We start from the raw sequence: 17596 nt of genomic DNA on the forward strand, positions 1-17596 counted from the left end.
CCCCCCCCCACCCTCCTCCCTGTTCCACTCTTCTCTTCATCAGCAACGCTCCGCTTTCTCTGCCTTGGCTGTCACACGGTCCCGGTGTTGCTCCACTAATTTTTCACATCCCTTTATTCCTGCTATTCGGCCTTTTCCCAAAAGCACTTTAAGTCAGCGGGGGGAAGCTTTTAGCCACTGATTACTCCTACACGGTAATTTCTCCTTGTTTTGCTCCTTTTTCTGTTTCTTTCACAACTTTTTGGTTTTCCCTCTCTTTCTTTCGTCCTTCTCACTACTAAACTGTCCGTTTTACTCCTGCTCTCTGTTCCATATCTCTGTCTCTCTCTCACTCACCTTGGTCGTTGTCCACAAGAAATATCCTGTGGTCAATTTTATGTGGAACATTCTGTGTTGAACATGGTGGACAACATGTGGCTCCAGCCAAGGAGCAACATGGGATAAAGGATAATTTCAACCATGGTCCATTTCCCAGAGTGCCAAGGCTCCCTCATGAAATCCCTATATATTTTTATTTTATCTTTTGGGTAACCTGTAGCTAGAGGGACCTCCAGTGATGTCCTACATTTTACCTATACTTTCTGCAAGGTCAAACGTGTCTCTCAGCAGGACAAAAACAGCCTTTATTGTTATGATTAGATTGTTGAAATTATCTTGTGTTCCTGCTTAAGTCCAAAAACACACTGGCAACATCTGAAAAGCGCCACAACACTCAGCCCTGTTATTTTTTTATACAACCTTAACACATATGGCAGTGTCCTATTTTCTAGGGCTGACCGGCGGTCATTGCTCCAAAAAAACTTGTTTCCTTGATTAGCACGTCCCGCCAACTGTACGTTGACTTAATAGCATGCCTTCCTCTGTGGTTTTGGAGCTCTCACAGTGGATGAGGAGAAACTTATTGCTGTGGTATAAAAATAGCAGACCTCAACGACCTGCAGTCCCGGCATGATAAAGATAATATTAAAGAATATATTTCCTGGCAAACTGTAGGTGTAGAGACAAACTAGAACACACAAAAGGCTGCTAATTATTGAGCAGCTCTCCAAAATCATGTTGCTTTATGTTACTCTTAAATAAGCTGTAAGGCCCTGTTGACGTGTTGCACCGCTGAATGTCTGTTGTGTGCTAAAGCCTGCAAATAATGCATACTGGCAGTGCCGTGGTTTGGACTTTATTGTAACAGGTTTCAACAAAGTTTCGAAAAAAGAATAACTGTTATCCCACAAAGGGTGTTAATAATAAGTGTACAACATGGATCTTCTAGTCGAATAACAAATATATAAGAACATACAGAGTAAAGAATTTATGGGTTGATTTGTATTTTGGAATAGTTTGGCGAGGTGGTAAGATTTCTGTCTCAGAGATTAGTTTTAATATAATTTGGAGTAGAATTAAAGCTGCTGTGTTAGGACATTAGGTTTTTGTTGGCAGTGTTAATATGTAAAAATTTGACAAAATAAAGGGCACTCTTGAAGTGTTAATGTAAATGTTAATATTCTCTGTGGCCAGAATGATCTTTGAAGCAGGGCACCCTCCATCTCTCAACTGTGATCTTGATCTTTTTATTGAGGGGTCGACCCTGCAATTGCCCAGGTCACCAGTCTGGTGACTTCCCTTTGCCTTTGACTTAATTTTTTTTCTCTCTCTTCTTCTCCTCTTTTTGCCCTTTCTTTTTCAGCCTGTTACAAACAGTTTTGTCTATTTTCTCTATTTTCTTTCTTTCTCTCCCTCTCATCTGTCTTACTTTATCTTTTCCAACCTGTCTGTGTGTCTCCCTCTGTTCTCAATAACAATATAGCACCCTCCAATTTGCTCTACTGGCAATAAAGACAGAGGAAAACATGAGTGAGGAATTGGCTTGTTGGTGCTTCGTCTGCCTCACAACCCTCAGCCCTCCCCTGACACCTTCTCTTTCCCCCATATCACAGACTGTTACCTGGCAATCTGCTCAGCAGAGATGTGATTGTTGAAGCAACTTGAGCAGAAGTAACACTAAAAGGCTTTTAATCTGTAGAAAAACCTCCTTTTCTGATTTGAACATTCTCTTCTGTAAAAGGAAACATCCATTATCAGAGAACAGTGTTTTGAGAATTTTTTTTTTTTAAGGTGGAAAGCACATGAGGGAACTGTGTGAGGTGTGCATTGTTTTACCACATGCATTTTTGCATGTGTGTGTCACAGAGGCATTTTGAGTTATGCTTTGCTCTTAGCAATGTCTGTAATTAGCAGTAAAAACCCCAATGACATGGCCTGGGCTGCTTTTCAAGGTTATTCGTTCAGTCTACTAAACTCAAGGAGTCTTTCTGCCCCAATAATTATTTTGTTCGGCAGTCTGACTAAAGTAGTTTTTAGATTAATTCTCTTTAGATTGATTGCAAGTGTCTGTTCATTTTACATGATAAGTTTTATATTCATTTTAGATTAATATTTTTATAATCTGTTGTTCAAATGGATTTCTGGTATGAATACAGATGTTGCATCCTCGTTTACGACTGAGTGACCTGTGACCTTCCTCCATATTCCCTCTCTCAAATCGCCTCGACCACGTTTTCGGTTTCAATCATCAAATATTCATCCCTTTGAGAGAATTAATAATTTATTATTACAATTCAGAATCAGACATCAGACAATCACCATGAAATAATAATTTTCCATTTGCTCACGACCCATTGATAATTCATATTTTCTCCACACTTCCCTCTCTCCTCTCATTTCCCTCCTCCTCCTCTTTTTTTAAATCCCTGTGATCAGCTCAACACCTGGTGAGGGACCGAGGCTGTGTCACTGTCTCTCCCGTTACCATGGTGATTAGGAGGTTAGGAGCCCCAGAAGGGTCCCTAATAAGGGGGAAACAGGGTGTGAAATTAAGGTTGTAGGACAAATATAGCATCTGTTTTGTAAGCAAGGCTGTGAGGATTGTGGTTTAATGTACATTGATAGAAAAAAAATAACCCAAACAGCAGGTGGTTTGTACAGTAGTTGCCTTCAGGTTGATAAAATTTGAGTTTGAATGTGTTTTCCTAACTTATTCTATGTACACGTTTCTCTCAGCAATGCTAAAAGTTATTTTACTTTTCCCTAAAGCCACTTTAAGTGAGAGTGGAATACCGATAAGCCCTAATGACTACTCTTCATTGTTCTCATTAGTGATAAGCAGTGTTTTATAATGTGGCTCAAAGAGTTCATCTCTTAAGCAGGCTGGTTGTAGCAACACTCTTTAGGACACTGCCATGCTTTTGTGTCTCACTGGGCACAATAGTGGCAGACTAATGAATGTAAACATGAATTTCAGTGTCATGCTTGATTCTGCTTCCCATGTTCCCCTCAAGGTGAAAAACCACCACAGAAACCTTTTTTCCCCTAATGGGACCGTTTAATATGCCACTTCAAAAGTCTGTTGCCTCATCTCTGCATTCTTTTTCCCTTTTAATTTTTAGTTCTTTGCTTATTCTTATACTCATCTTGTTGGCGACTCCTGCGGTGTATACTCTTCTCTTAACACAGTTATTCCTCTAAAGTATACTACACCTCTTAAAGGGTAACTTAGGGATTTTTCAACCTGGTCCGTATTTGTCAATGGGACTGATTGGGACAACATTTTTTTAAATTGTGTTTAGCGAGCGTGCTGCAGTCGGCAGCAGCGAGACAGTGCACCAATACAATCCTTGCGTCCTGTGAAAGTTTGTCCACTAAAGTGATTGTTTTTGCCTCTTACAGGCTCATATTGTTATTACAGGTGTCTGACAACTTTGTGGAAAGGATCCCTACATAGATAGACCTATGATTAAAGAGTAAAATCATTTTGTTTAACCAGAAATAGTTGCAATATTGCTCTCTACCAGACTCCGTTGACAAAAATTTTAACTTTTAATTTTGGTCTACTGCTGCCATGATTGGTTAGTTTGTGTTTTTGTGTGACTTTGGTGTTTATAACCCTTTAAAACATCCACACTCCCAAGCCAATAACACAAACAAACAAAAACAGCAAAGTGACACAATAACACAAGACAAACTAGCCGAACAAGGCAGCGGTAGGCCTGCAACTCGTTCTGCAAGATAAAATTATAGTTTTTATTAACAGAGTTTGGTGACTTTGATGATAGCGATACACCGACTGTTTCTGGATGAACAAAAATGATCTTACTCTTTAAAAAAAAAGGTTTACCTCTGTAGGGATATTTTTTATAATGTTGTCAGACACTTGTAATAACAATCTGAGCCTGTCAGTGGCAAAAACAAGCTCTTTAATGGACACAATTGCCAAGGACAATGTTGCAGTCTTGTTTTGCTGCTACTGACCACAGTGCACTCGCTTAATACTGGACCAATTTCAAAAAACTTTTCAATGTGCCAATTAGTGACATAGACGCAAAAACATGGGAATATAGGGTCCGGGTTGATAAATACCTAAGTTACCATCCATCCATTGTCAACCGCTTATCCTGCTTACAGGGTCGTGGTAAGTTACCCTGTAAGTAAAACAAACCAGAATGCAATAATCAAATTTTAACACCCAAAAATATATCAATAAAAGTAAACAGATTTAGTACATTTTAAGAAATTGTGACAGAGAGGCTTTTACATTATTTAAGCTTCCATCATCTAGCTAGACAGAGGCTGACAGACCTCGATCTGCACTCAGAGCAGTGGTGAGAAGCTGTCAGAAACAAACAATGGGCTGACACCCGATGTTGGCAGACTAGTGTGCAATAATATCTGCCTTAAAATCAAGTGACAGGATGGAAAGACATCTCTGATAGTAACAGGATGTTTGTCTCTTGTTAATAATATTAAAAAGAGCAAAGAGGGACAAAACTAATGTTGACCGTGTGAGTACCTAAAATACATTAGCAAATACTTCTTTACAAGTAAAAGACTGTTACTGGTATACTTGATGAAAATGGAAAGACAATGTAATTGAACAATTTAAACTGTAGTTTTATTAAGTGTAACCCCTATAGAGGCTTTAGAGTTGAAAACACAACAAATGAAGTGCTGTTTGTCAAATTGTAACCCAATGCCAGCATTAGTGTGACTTTTTAAGATCCAGATTTGACAAAGATTTGAAAACAAACAATAAAAGGCAATCTAAACACTTTATAGACCACTAGTAAATATAGTAATATAGCATCAACCTGCAATATATTCTCATAATATACTAGATTCTGACAGACAGCAGCCGGGCCAATATAGTGGCATCTGCGTACAAGTTTATTTTTCAACTCTAAAATGTCCTGCTCTGTACATATTAATAAGAATTCTTTAATAATCAAATTTAAGGCGGCCCTCATCAAAAACTCATATTAATATCTGTATTGGCTTATGTAAGGGCTATATGATATACCTGCTCTTGTGTCAAATAAGGTGACTAAATCGATATGAGTAACATGTTGTATTTGGAGTAAATGCTTATTCAAAGTTAAAGCTACCACTGAGTGTAGCCTCTGTCGGAATTTCCCATCTACAGCGCACTACCTCGTCTTTGATGGCTTTAATGGTGTTGGACAGGTATGGGATTGTCAATCAGTGCCCGCTGGAGGAGGCTGACCCCAGCCGTCTACTTGCACATCACTGGGTGCTCCGATTCATTTTTTCGATTCCTGGATGCCTGTCTTTCCCTGAGGGCAATACTCTGCATGCCCAGCCTCTTTGGCTCAGGAAGGGATTGACTCAGACAAAGAGTCGATTAGGGAGACGGGAGAAGCAGACCACATGCGTGTGACCGTTTGATGTTTCACAACTCGGTTTGTACAGACCGCTACATTAAGCTTTCTGCCCATGCAAAAGACGAGGCTTTATCTCCTGTGAATGTGTGTGTGTGTGTGTGTGTTGATATTTGCACCAAGTATGTTTTCATGTGCTTCTACTGGTGTTGACTGTTTGAGGATGTTCACAGCAAAACGGGCAGGAGAATGGTGGGGGGTATCAAAGTCTTAACCCTTCTGCATTAATCAGAACCTGTTTATAATCCAAGCCTGCTGAGCCCCAAGCACTGCCTCTTTGGATTGTGTATGTGTGAGTTTCTGCACATGTTGATAGCACAATCAGCAGGGAACGCTTGTTAATAATACATTTGCAGCTTTCTTTCTGTGGTCTCTTGCTATTCTCGTGTTTCTGGCCTCGAATGTTTCGCTCTTTTCTAGCTCTCCTTGGTGTTTCTTCCTTGTTCATTCCGTCTCTCATTTTTCTTCCCCTTCCTCCCTTCTCTGCCACCCTGCTCGCTTCTGTTTTGCCTGGAAGTGGTTGTAACTGTTCATGGTCAATGGGATGCATTAGCACAGCTTGAATTTCCAGTTCTGCGGTGCTGCTCCTGTTGGTTTTTTGATTGGGGCTGCAACTAATGATTGTTGTTATTATCGATTAGTCTGACGATTATTTTCTCTGTAATTGTTTGGCCTATAACATAATATGAAAACAGAAACATTGCATGTTCCCAGAGCTCAAAGTGATGCTTGTTTATTTCTGACCAACAGTCCAAAACCCAACGATATTCAGTTTACTATCATATAAGACCAAGAAAATAAGCAAGTCTTCACATTTAAAAAGCTGGAACCAGCAAATATTTGTCAATTTAGCTTGAAAATGTATTATTTGATTATCAGTCTTGTCGCCATTAAAGTTTGTGATGATCAACTAATGGATTAAGCGACTTATCATTAGAGCTCTTTTTCATTATTGATTAATCTGTTAATAATTATTTATCATTTGTAAAATCAGTTATGTCAAAATATCTACATCCAGTGTCCAATGTGACGTTTTTGTTGAGCCAGCAGTCCAAAACCTAAAGATATAAAATTTACAATGATTTGTAAATTAATTAATTAATGAATTTAACCTTTTATTTAATGAGGTGAGTCTCATTGAGATTAAAATCTCTTTTGCATGATATAAAACAGTGGGGGGAAAAAATCTACACATCTGAGAAAGTGGAACCACTACGTTTTTGATAAAGGACTTGCGTGGTTAATCAGTTATCAAAATTGTCAACAAATATCCTGACGTTACCTAACTGATTAAATAACTAGTCGTTTCAGCACTAATGTGTATGTTTGTGTCAGAGATTGCAAAAGACCGATTGATATTCTCAAAAGAAATAACAGAGGTGTTTTTGATTTGTAATACTGCAACCTTCACAGATCACTACTGGTAGCAATAGGCGACTCAGTGTGTGTGTGTATTGGTTTATGTGATACTGTACGTGTGTGGTTGATACTGTATGTCTTTGAGTGCGCTGCTAATGCACCAAGGACCTCCTTTCCTCCTACCATATCACAAAGATTGCCTAAGATAGCACATCTCTGTGTCATCCCCCGCTGAGCTGACTCTGCAGCAGGCCGTCCCATAATATCAGATTTTTATGCATCCCTCTAATGCCTCCTGTAAATGTGCCACTTTTTTATCCGCCCCTCTGCTTTCTTTTATCATTAGCGGTCCCTATCGGGGGGAAGCCTGGGAAGTAGGCTAAAAAAGGTGTTACTGTGTGCATTTGCCCTTGTGTACATGTGATACTCTCACACACACACACCTGCCTTCACACTCACACAGATACGGACACACACAGGGTATACATGCTGACGTCAAACTCTGGAGCGATACTGTTATGTACTGTTATGTCAACAGGATGCAGTCTGTGAAAAAGCTGCTTGTGACTGAGTTTGCCACTAGTCTGCACTGTGGTCGCAGAAGGAAAAGAAAATGTCTATTAAAACCCTACTTTTGTTGTTTTTAGTTTATTTACTACCACCATTGAGGTTATACTTTTCAGTTCCTGATGAAGTACTCAAGGTAAGAAGTAATGTCTTTAAATTTATAGTAAAAGTAAATTCACCAAGTGTAACAGCAATTGCCAGTATCTGACTCTGAATCCTCAATTCATCAAATAATGTGTTTAAACTTTGTTTCTCCCACTGCTGAAGTGATTCAATTAATTATATTTAGGTTATAAATGACACCTTTTAATCAAATACTTTCCAGCTACACTCACTGATATGACCTGTAAGGCTGAGAAACCACAGAAGGATTACAAACCTGGTCGAAACCAGATTTTGACCATCTCAGCATTTTAAGAGGAAATGGTGACTACACCGCTCAGATGATCTGTCTGGGAGATGTTTCAGATCTGATCCTAACCGCACATTTAATTTGAGACTGATCTTAGCCTTCTAAATATCAAATATGTTTGAAATTAGAAACCCAACATCTGCGCAGATCCTTAGCAACTGTGTTGGGATCATAAACAAATTCCAGCCGAGACAGGTGCCAGTGAAGGCAACAGCCTCTCCCTGGTGAAATTGTGTTTTCATATGTTGATTTAAAGTAATGCATCTGCAGGAACAGCAGCGACATATTTTTTATTAAATGAATTAATTAAACACTTTTGGGGAATGCTTGCCGTAAGCCTTCAATTTAAAGCCTAGACCCCTGTACCTTTTTACTGGCCTGTTGTGGCTACATATTTGGACAAATAAACTTTATAGAAATTCTTTGGATGTAAAAAAAACTCTTGAAGCCCACCGGGATTCCCCCTTGAGCTAGTTAGCTAGCAGGTCAAGTCATTACTCTTGGCCAAAAAAAGTCTAGAATTGTGGTTTTAACCTTTTGACGGAGCCACGCTAGTCGCTGCAGCTAAGCTAAATAGCTGCTGGCAGTAGCTTTCATATTTAGCACAGACATGGTAGTGGTATCAATCCTCTCATTTAACTTTTTCAGAATAAGAATTATACATTTTTTAATTGACTACTTTCAACTTAAAAAAAAACTGCTACTAATGCTAGTATCAACACTGCTCTAGTTCTATTTTATTTCTTTATTTTATTTGTTTCTTTTCACAGCATTCTCACTCTGTTTGTCTGTTCATTACTTCAGTGCCCGCAAGCTGTTTAAAAGCCAGTGAGTGTGTTAAAACAGAGTGCTGTCCCCAGTGGAGATGTCTTTTATTTTTTATTTTCTTGGATTTACAACAAAACCCCCGGGAAGCCACACTGGTATTTCCATGCTGGGCTTCAGACAACATACGAGCACTGTTTGGTTTCAGTTTGAGACCAGCATGGGCCTTCTCAGCTCAAATGCTCACATGCCAACACATTTGGTGCAGTGACTCACTGGATACGTGTGTTTGACTACGTGTGGGTAGCTCCTCATTTGTGGGGTGGCGATGGACTGACCTACACTTGATGTGTTCTGTCTTGCAATGAGAATTAGTATGGATCTACCAGCGAACACACTTATGTCTCATACATGGGGCTCTCTGGTTGTAATAAAGTGTCTGCACAAGTGTCTGTGCCTGTAGAAGTGTGCAAGAAACACTTGACTTTGTGTCATCAATAAGGCCTCTTTTCATGTGATGTATTACTGTCTGGGCAAGTCCATGGCTCCACTCCAGGTTTTTTCCCTCTATCTGTCCCTCTGGTTGCTTTTCTTTTTCTATTTTCATTTCTATTTTCCCTCACGCTCTCCTGTGCTTTCACTCCATCCTTCTCTCCCATTGCACCCCATGACACCCAGGGGAACGATGGTTCTCTAACAGGCTTTGCAGAAAGCTTGTGTACCTGATGATTGAGCAGTGTGAGTCGGAAAACAACACAAAAGGTCAGTTTCCCATTTTTCCACGGGTAAGGCTCAGGTTTGCCGATACCCCAGGCCTTATAGGCGCATTTATTATGCAAGCCATGCGGCGTATGACCTAGCTCCTGTAGAATTAGCATTGACGTGGGGAATATGGCAGTGAATAAAGGTTTAACAGTGACCCCTTAGCCATCTGTGATAGTGTTGAACTAATTAGCTTACCGCGTCATGTCTCCCTCTCGCTCTGTCTCTCTTTCTTTGTCTGTCTCTCTCTCGTCGTCAGTCACTCAGTCAGTCTTGCACAAACACACATTGGACTTGTATAGCCATTAGCCATGTTAATGGATCGAGACTCCGTTAAATTACTGGACATTAATTGTCAAGTTGAACAGTAATGGGAAAGATAATGGTGTACTTGTCTACAGCTTATTATCTAGAAAATAAAGGGAGTGCTAGGCCATGTAACTTCCACAACGAACAATGCTGCCTTGTCCCGACTGTTTTTTTTATATTAGAAATTGTTAGCATACAGGGCAGCTCCTCATCTTTAATTCCTGTTCCCTTCGCTACTTCCTTTTGTCACCCAACCTCTTGTTTTTTAGTTCTGATTCACTCACTTTCGAATCTGTTAATGGCAACCCTTTCTAATCTGGCCAGTAATTTCAGGGTTTCCTGGGTCTTTTTTATAGTGGAGGCAATCCGCCTTGCCTGAAATAAAGATCAAAGAAAAATAAATGAAATATAATATTAGGCTTCATGGAAAACAAGCAGTGGCGCTACATTGCACAGCAAAGGCCACGTATTTAATGAGCGAGGTGATTTAAAGAGAAAAATGTCATAGATGTCTGTGCCCTTGGTTTTAACCCACCTTGAATAACTGTGATATACATCAGCATCTCTCTGACCCAACTCAGCAGTTGAACAATTGATCGATCGCTCAACAGTAGTTAATCAGAGCAGCGCATTGTAGAAAAAGAAAACCTTCTGAGTGTTTACAAATCAGGTGCAGATGTGTGACACAGTCGCTGTTGCACTGCAGGTCAGACACCAGGGCTGAGTTCAGCCCCAACAAAACATAGCAAAACGTTTAATGGTTCAGTGTGTAATATTTCTGAGGATCTATCGACAGAAATGCAATATAATATAAATAACTATGTTTTCAGTGGTGTATAAAGACCTTACATAATGAACCGTTTTTATTACCTTAGAATGAGCAAGTTCTATCTACATACACTGCGGGTCCTCTTACATTGAAGTCGCCATGTTGTGCCGCCATGTTTCTACAATAGCCCAAAATGGACAAACTGCTCTTCAGTGCGTGGTTCGTCACTATGTTTTACTTCTTCTTCTTGTAGAATTCTGGCAGTTTAGATGCTTATCACTTTTAGGGCTGAAATGATTCATCGATTAAATCGATTAATCCGATTAAATCGATTAATAAAATGCATCGACGCAAATTCTTTGCATCGTTATGACAGCGGACCACAGACAAGGTAACATTAACAGCAACTTTAGCATTTAACTGAAATCATGAAAGATTGTTGAGTTGAAGGCCAGCCAAAGTAAGCTGCAATCCTCAGCTGAAAATGTACCCAAGTGCGTTTGTTGTTCTCCTGGTTGGGCCGGGAGTTAACTGGGTGTCGGGGAGCTGCATCTTAGTATAATTTGTATAGCACTCGGGTGGTGTTTGTGTTGGTAAAGCAGTTGTCTGATTGTTGGTCTGTTGATGTTGTTGGTCTGATGTTTGCTGTATGACACACTATGAATGTCCAAAAGGCAGAGGAAATTTAGGGGAGAAAAAAGTAAAAGCTCTCAATTCAACTCGAAATAAAGAATTGCTGCAAAAAACATTCTGACGCTTTTATTTTGTAGGCAAAACCACTAAAGAGGAAGAGATTACATGAGTAACTGTTGCTGCCATGACTGAGATCTATTTCAGCACATCTATCAAAGTATTTATTTTTATTTTTTGCCGCTGTCAAAGCTCCATAATCTGTCTGCGGGCAGATATTAATGCTGGCGGGCAGTTTTGGCGAGTGTCCAATGAGATAAGTAACTTGTGCGATAGACTTGGCAGTTGGTCACCACTAGATGGCACTAAATCTTACACACTGAACCTTTAAATGGATAAGCACCAGTTGAAAACCAATTATCAAAATCAAGTTAAAGTTAGTTTAAAGTTGGAATTGACCAGCTGGACTTTAATCAATGGCTGCGATTATCAGACTGTATAGAAGTATTTTTCACACACTAAGTTCCATGTGTTGTTATGACAAAGGAGTTATGTGAATAAACATTTTTGTGGCAGACAGTTGAGTGCTACATAACCACACACTCAAAAAAAATTTGGTTTCTAGTCAGAAATCTACAAGAAGACATTGCCACAGAACACCAGAAGGTCTTTACATTCAGCTTCTGTGGAGGACACGTTGTTAGAGGCTGCCTTACTTATAAAACGTATGGAAAATGCCTCTCTGCTTTCCCCTTGCTCTTTATTTGAATCATACCTCCTCCTCTCTGACAGCAGATGTCTGTCCCTGTCACTACTCATACCATCTGCCCTGTGAATGAGCTCTTCACAGATAGGTGGCATGCAACAACCTTCTAATTTCCCTGCCTTGGGCCCTGTCACCTACCTGGCCATCATCTGCACAACAGAACACCCTGGACACTTGTGTATATGTGGATGTGTGTGCACCTCCAGAGTATTTAGGATGTCAACTGTCCCCACAACACTCCCCCAGCTCTTATCACAAAGCCCTAGCAGGCCGAGGCTGCATGCCCAGAGGCCATGAGGGCAGAGGAGGCCGCTACCCTCTGGCCAGCTCCAGGTTTTTCTGGCCTACCATGACACTGACAAGTGGAGGGAATAAAGTTATGGAGTATTCCTGTAGAATGACTGTAGATGAAGAAGCCTTTTAGTGAGAGCCTACTGTGCTCTACATAGTCTTACAAGCCGTTCAAATGTGGTCATGGTACCTTAAACGTACATCTCATGCTCCCACTGAAGAATAGTATCAGCTAAAATTATTTTATTCTAGCTAATTTTTTATTTACTTTTTGGCAAATGGATTGAACCAAGAAAAACAATTTTGATGTTTGATTTATTAAAATGACATACTATCCAAATGATCTCCAAAAAACTAATGAATGGAACCGAATGCTAATAACTAATGATAAAAAAAACCTCCCCTATATACACCAGACATAATGGGTTGCTATCTAAGCCCCCCCCATTTGTGTTCAGGAAACATGTTTCCTTTTGGTCTCTTTCTCTTCCCCTCCTGTCTCTGCTCCAGCTGTCTCAGTGTGCCTGATCTCTCTGTGATCATCCTGTTAATCTGGAAGCTTACCTTTTGTGACCAAGAACTCTGCAGACCAAGGTACACCTGTGTCCGACATCCATGCTTTTCTTTAAGGGGGCATGGTTTGCTGTCGGTGTGACAAGGGGCCAGGTTTAGTCTAGATATACATAGTTCAGTGATAACTAATGCTTCCAATGATGTGTGGTCATTCACTTGATTTTAACTGTTTTTAATCTATATGGTTTGGGTTTACTGCCACCTGAGCGAACACTAGTTTATTATTACATTTATAAATCACCTAATTTTCTTGTCTTTGAAATATGAACCCAGAGTTACCCTCACGCATTACGTCATGATAAACAGTCGTGGTAGAGAACCCACAGCAAGGCCATATTGAGATTAAGGATAAAGATTGAGATAGTTGCATATTTTCTAATCACAAATTCTTTCTCACATTCACACACACACCACTTGGGGCTTTAACATATTTGCTGAATAGCTTATTTAGCAAGGATTAACATCAAAGATCCACCACCAAGATCAATGTCATCTCAAAGAAACTGAAAAGTTCAGAAAACCGCTGTTTTGCCTGAGAGAGAGCATTGAAGCTGTTTTTTGTTGCTAGTCTTGTGATTCTCTCAGCCGTTGCCAGCTCCCGCTCCATACCTTTAGTACTGTGTCGATAAGAAGAAGAAGAGGTGTCTGCTCCTTCCATAGACTGCTGAACAGAACAATCCAATATGGGCCATGGCTGTAACACCAGGCATTGATAGTTACGTCACCACAACAGTCATTCTGATCCAGGTCCATGGTCAGATTGGCCTCTTTAAGTCCCATTTTTCATCATTAGCATGAGACATAAAACTGATCTAAGTAAAGCTCAAAGTGTTAAAAGTCAATTTCAGGTCCACTCTGATAGATTGTCCCAGGCAGTTACCATGGGAACAATGAAGGGTTAAGAGGTTCAGAATCTCTTTTGGTGGTTTTCAGTTCTTTGTGAAAGAAAGAGACCACCAACAAGTCCCCTAGTCACGAGGACTGCTCACAGCTGGCCGCTGACAATTTGAGAAAAACGGACTTCCATTGTTTTAATAAGACACATTATGTAGTGCTTACAGTATTGTTTTAATTTAATCATAGAGTATGCACACTTTCTGCCATGTTGTAAACCACTGCGTTTTACATTGATTGTTGTAAAACACTTCATTACCTGTTTTGAAAAATGCTATACAAATAAAACAAACAAAATTATGATGATTATGATGATTAACAATGTGTTTATGGTCTAGATACTGAATTAAAGGTGAAAGTGGTAGTGCTAATGTTAAGGATAAAGTTGGTTGTTACCCCAATTTTCCATTACTGACAAATTAGATGGCAAAACTAAATCCAGCAGATTGGTGAGGCCGAAACAAAAATCAGGACTAATGTTCATATAGTTAAAAACAGCAGTATATCATTGGGAATGTTTATCCCAAGTTTGAACGCTTAACAGATACACGGATACCTTTTTTTTTTTTTTCAACACAGGGCCTTCATCGGGGTGTGTGCTACCTTTCCGTCCTAGATTTCTTTCTGAATTAAATTTCCAAATTAAATACTAGAAAGGTCAGTCCTTATGTAGTTGCAATTTCCATTGCAATGTGCGAAAAACACAAATGCAACATCTTCAGTACTCAGTGCCAGCTTTTAACAGTTGATAAGTGCAGACAAATGCTTGTGTGTGTATATGTGTGTGTTGTGCTGTTTAGCAACACAAGTTGAAGGGCGAGATGGATAATTGATGGCTTGCTGTAGGCAGAGTGAACGAGTTTAGAAGAAGCATTTCCAATAATGCATTTTCTCTGGCTTCCCTGAAAGAGGGTAAGAAGAATAGGTTTCTTTTTGTTATGAAACTGTCTTTTGTGGTTGTTTTGCGAAGTTTTATCAAGTTCAGCCATTTTGTACTTCCTTTAAATGTTGAAGTCTTACTGTACTGGTCATACTGCTGGACATTTTGCTTTCAGAGATCTTTCGTGACAACAGGGACCAGCACAGCTACAAAACTACCCTGCCTCCGATCTAAGTAGTAAGTTTACATTGAGAATGAGCCCTTCAGTGAATGTGTACTTGGGAAGAGAACCGACTGGGATTTGAAAACTCGAGAGAGGTATTCAAGGGCTTTGTCAGTGTGGTGTAATGACACTTACTGCTAGGAGTAAAATGTGAGTTTTTGGCTTCCTCCACAGTAGCGTTTGATTTCCATCTGACATGCAACAAAGAACTATTGATATGTTGCTTGTGAAAAGAACACCCTGGGATTTGAAACCTCAAGAGAACTGCTGAAGGTTTTTTTTTGACAATGTAGTGTAATGACTTTGCATTTAAAGGAGTAAATTATGTCTTTTGGCTTCCTCCGCAGTAGCTTCTGATTTCCGTCTGACACGCAACAAAGCATTATCGATCCTTAGGGAAACAGGCCGAGAACAAAACCTCTCCTTCATCTCATGGTAACTGCTGTGTAGAGGTCTCCAGAAGCCAACACTCACCCCCTGTCCACACATGTATGGTTCATGCACACAGCCCCATTATGATGAAAGACAGCATGTGGAACTCTTGAGGGAACTGAAGGGCTTAAGCCACTGAATAAATGACAAGTCATTTTCAGTTGAGAGTGGAGCGTACAGATGAGTGAGGCGATCAATCACTCTGGCGATCACCCATGCAGATTTCAGGCCTCCCTGGCATCATCAGGGCTGATGACAACGATGGAGCGAGACAAGATTGCTTGACAAGTGTGAGAATGAACAGGGGTACTGTGCATGGGTGGAGATGGCATATTAATTGATTTCCGTTAAAACACATAAAATGCTGCCTTTGTTCTGTCTATGGAATCATTCATGCTAAGTAGGTAGCGGTTACTTTTTTTTTTTTTTGAGAACTGTGAAAAGGATAGATCAGGTTTTTCATGGATTTTCATTTTCCAAGTCTGTCTGAGATGGCCACAGCTTGAGGAAAGTTGATCTATTGATCCTGGGAGTTTAATTTTTCAAACATAGTCATCTTTCAGAGCTGGTTTCGATTTTTGAAAAGCATACAGTGTGCTTCTCAGATCATTTTATGGCCTTTTTGTCACAGCGTACGGTAGAGAGAAAAATCCCTGGGTAGGTGGTGAAAGTGGATGACTGTACTCCTCCCCAGCTTAACTCGAGCTCAAGTACATGCTTAAGTACGTGTTTAAACAAGGGCTGCAACTAATGATTGCATATTTTCATTAAGTGTGATGATTAGTATTTCCATAAATTTTGTAGTTTATAAAATGTAATTATAAAAAAGATAATAAAAAAAAATGGTCCTAACAAGTTCCCAGAGCCCAAGGAGACACCTCCAAAGAATTTACTTTGTGCCATTAACAGTCCAAAAGCCAAAGATATTACATTTACAATCACATAAAAACAGTGAAAAGCAGCAAATTCTCTAATTTGAGTAGCTAAAAACAGCATATATTTGTTGTTATGCTTGATATGAATTCCATGAATATTCAAATTAACATCAAAATTGCCTAATCCATTGACTAATCAATTAATTGACTAATCTTTGTTGCAATTATTTAAACTAAATCCGACTGTGCCACCAGTTTTCCCAGATGGTGATATTGATCCAGCAAGGAAAAATGCAAACTAACATTTGCTTAAGAATTTATTATTTAATTGATTACTTTAGTTATACAGAATTTTATAAATAAATAAATCAAACGAATAAAAATGTTGAGATACTTGATTAAAATAAACTTTTTATAAATGATTCAGCTTCAAATGCTTCAGCTTCTCAAATGCAGAGTAAATTGTTTTCTTGATGTGATGATAGTTCACTCAGTATCTGGGTTTTGGGCTATTGGTCAATGTATCAGTTAATCATGAATAATCTGCAGATTAGTTCATGAAAATAATGATCAGTTGCAGCCCTACTAAAATTATGACTTGCTTGAGAAAATTTTTACAAAGACACCACTTGAATCATTGTCATCATTAAATATAATTTATTTGGTTTGCCTCTGGCTTGCCCTCAGTTAGCTGTTTTTTTTCTGTTTAAGTAGCGGCAGAGCGTGGCCTTTCACTTGCTTTGTTTTACACTCTGGCCTTCTGACAACGCTGCACTTTCTCCTGCACTTTTCCAGCTCAAAATAATGAGAGGAGAAAAAAAGAAAAGATGGCGAGAGAGAGTGGATGATGTGTTGGTCACTTACACTTAAACCTCAGAGAGAGTTCACGCAAAACAAAGTGCCGACTGCCCACAGCGTGGCATCATGGGTAGTCAAGTGGCAAGCGAGTGGTTATGCTGTCGCTGACAGTTGCTGCCCGGTGTCGCCCAGCAGCAGGTCATGGGAACACCACACACACATGCAGACCCCCGCTGGTGGTTAAAGGTCTGCTTGGTGTGAGGACTTGACAGCGCACACACATACAGACAAGCATGTGCTTTACTGCCTATCCTTTTGTTGTGACCCACTTTGACTTCCACACTAGGAGTCTTCTGCGAGGGCATATGTGGGCATCAAAGGTGCGGCTCCCTCCTGTCTTAGTGTGAGCGTAAACAAAAATGCCCTCTGTTTTCTAAAGTTCAGCATTTAAACCGTCTTCCACTGAGGGGTTTTATCATGTCCACCATGTCTGTGTATTGAATGATATTTCTAAAAAACCCTTTAGACTTGAATGTAGCACAATTATATTATGATACCAAGTCAC

The 17596-nt window shown here is 39.7% G+C and overlaps 1 long non-coding RNA gene across 1 annotated transcript in view; it reads right to left on the minus strand.

The window, feature by feature from the left end:
• LOC123960842 overlaps positions 1-13746 on the minus strand; it is a 30023-nt gene extending 16277 nt beyond the window's left edge. The window contains exon 1 of the long non-coding RNA XR_006822608.1: positions 13539-13746. This is a non-coding gene — a long non-coding RNA (uncharacterized LOC123960842). The remainder of the gene's footprint in view (positions 1-13538) is intronic.
• Positions 13747-17596: the final 3850 nt, after the last annotated feature.

Source organism: Micropterus dolomieu, linkage group LG21, assembly GCF_021292245.1.
Source record: "Micropterus dolomieu isolate WLL.071019.BEF.003 ecotype Adirondacks linkage group LG21, ASM2129224v1, whole genome shotgun sequence".
Taxonomy (NCBI): domain Eukaryota; kingdom Metazoa; phylum Chordata; class Actinopteri; order Centrarchiformes; family Centrarchidae; genus Micropterus; species Micropterus dolomieu.